General features: G+C 44.9%; 1 protein-coding gene across 4 annotated transcripts in view; it reads left to right on the top strand.

Annotated features, from left to right (window-relative positions):
* Epb41 (erythrocyte membrane protein band 4.1) overlaps window positions 1-2,595 on the top strand; it is a 149,300-nt gene that overhangs the window by 33,430 nt on the left and 113,275 nt on the right. The window lies entirely within an intron of this gene.

The raw sequence follows: 2,595 nt of genomic DNA, 5'->3' as shown, positions 1-2,595 counted from the left end.
ACTTTGTAGACCAGGCTGGCCTCAAACTCAGAAATCCGCCTGCCTCTGCCTCCCGAGTGCTGGGATTAAAGGCGTGCGCCACCACGCCCGGCTGGGTTTTCATTCTTAAGATAGGGAACAACACATGAATGCTCTGTAGACCAGGCTTGCCTCAAAATCATAGAGATCTTTCTGCCTCTCACTCCACAGTGCTGGGATCAAAGGTTTGTGCCAGCCACCACACCCAGCCTAAAGTTTTTCATGAGTGTGTGGTGTGTGTGTGTGTGTGTCCGTGCACATGCGTATGGAGGCCCAAAGTTGACTTTGCACATCTTTGATCACATTCTACTTCCTTTGTTGAGTCAGTCTCTTGTTGAACCCAGAGCTGGCCAGTTCTAGTTAGCCAGCTAGCTAGCCATCGTAGAGATTCCTTGTGCTGAAGTTACAGGTGGCTGTCACATCTGCCTTGCTGCCCTTTGATGTGGGTTCTAGGGACCTGAACCCATGTCCTCATGCTTGCATGGCAAGCACTTTGTCCACTCCCACAAAGAATTTGTATTGCTTTGTTGAAAATCTCCCTCCCCCTCCTCCTTTCTTCTCCTTTATCTTCTTTCCCATACTTTCCAACGAGTCGTCCTTTGAGGATACACTTGTTGTCTTGTTTTTTGAAGCAGGGTCTCTCTATTCATCTCTGGCCGTCCTGGAACTCACTAGTGATCAGAGGTCGACCTGCCTGTGCCTCCAGACTGCTGCCATGAAAGGAGCATGCACCACACCCATCAGGATTTTGAGGGCAATGTGATGTTGGAGCCAGACCTAGTTTTTTTAGTAATGTTATGTTTTGCTAGGAAAAATCATTTTCTATCATACTAAATAAAATGAATTATCCAGACTTGTATGTGGGACAGAGTAATTGGAGATCATAGTAAGGGCTTTTGTTCCTAAAGATCCTCCTTCCTCTGGGGAGTTCCTTGCTGACCTCAGGGAGTATGGCTTTCTCTTTCTTTTTCTGTCCCAGAGGAGAGCCTTCTCTTAATACTCAGGCAGAACACAGCTGAGACCAGCCTGGAACATTCTGTTCCCATCTTACAGCCTTAGACTTTAGAGATTTAACAGAGAAGCGTGTGCAGTTACTAGTACGGCTCTGTGTAATGTGACTTAGAAGATAACAGCCACCCCTCTTCAGGATGTGGTCATGTTTGGGATATATCCTTTCCTTGGCCTGCTTTCTGACGGAGAAACCATCTTCTCTTCCCTCTTACAAGCACCCCTAGTCTGTCTCCCTCTTCCCTCCCCTGATGCTCCTGTATTAGCCTTCCACATTCGTAGTTATAGGCCTGTGCTACTATACCTAACCAGGAGCTTTTTTTTATATTCTGTAAAAGAGATCTTTTTAAGATATCTGCTAAAATTCTCCTAGGTTCTGTGGCTTTTCACTTCTTTGATGGGAACACTTCCTCCCCAAGGCCAGGAATTGAATTCAGAGCCTCAAACATGCTAAACTATCACCTTACCACTGAGTTACTTATCCTGCCAAGTCTATTTGCATGTAAGGTCCTTTTTTATGGATAAGGTGGGATTTACTTATCTGCTGCTCTTCCCTATCTCCTGTGCTTTGGTTGGTTTGTTTGCTAGTTCTCCTGTACTGTCAGGCTTTGTGAAGACCTTAAAGTTGTTTCTTTCCTTTGTACCACAAGTCCACATCAGTTACCTTTGTTACACAATCAATCAACCCCAACACAGTCACTTAAAACTTTTTCATGATCCGTCGTCGATCACAAAACAGCTTTGTGAAACGGCTCATTTCTCCTGTGTGGCACAGGCAAGGGTATCCATTTCAGTGGCTGACCTGAAGCTGGAGTATCCACGATAGCCTTATCTTCATGTCGGGTGCCTTGCCTTGTGACTCCAACACTAGACAGGCAGCTTCATTACATAGCTGTGATTAATTATACCATTGGTCACTGGCAATTAACTCAGTCTTCAGGCTTTCTCCTCTCCCAGGAGATTGAGGAATGAGACTCGAAAGCAGCCCCCGTCCCAGGCTTTTCCAGGAGGCCCAGCCATCCATTATTTCTGAGCATAGAAAAGGCACTTACTACTGGTGATTTCAAGAGTTTTAGGAGCTGAAACAGAGGGTAGATGTGTATTTCTTTTTATCACAACACCACACTAGGGAACACAGAGCTTTATGGGTTTCATTCTCCCAACCTTTCTTATGTTCATTTCACTGTAAATTTCTTTAAATGTCATGGAAATATCAAGGTAGTTGACTAGCAGAAAAGCATCCCTTCCATATTTAAGTGAGTGTTTCAACTCTGGTCAGTGGAGGAAACAAATTAAGACGTCACATTGGAACTGTCCCTTTATTTTAAGGATTAATAATTTAAAAAATAATTCTAAAAATGACACTATAATTCTATTTTAAAATCTCTCTCTCTCCTCCCCCCCGCCCCACCCCCCCGCCTTGCTTTGTTTTTTCGAGACAGGGTTTCTCTGTGTAGCCCCGGCTATCTCAGAACTCACCCTGTAGACCAAATGAGGATGGCCTTGAACTCACAGAGATCCACCTGTTCCTGCCTCCCAAGGGTTAGGATCAAAGGTCTGCACTGCTAC

This window comes from Mus caroli, chromosome 4, assembly GCF_900094665.2.
Source record: "Mus caroli chromosome 4, CAROLI_EIJ_v1.1, whole genome shotgun sequence".
Lineage (NCBI taxonomy): Eukaryota > Metazoa > Chordata > Mammalia > Rodentia > Muridae > Mus > Mus caroli.
Note: the sequence above shows the minus strand (reverse complement) of the source record. Positions and strands in the feature narration are given on the sequence as shown.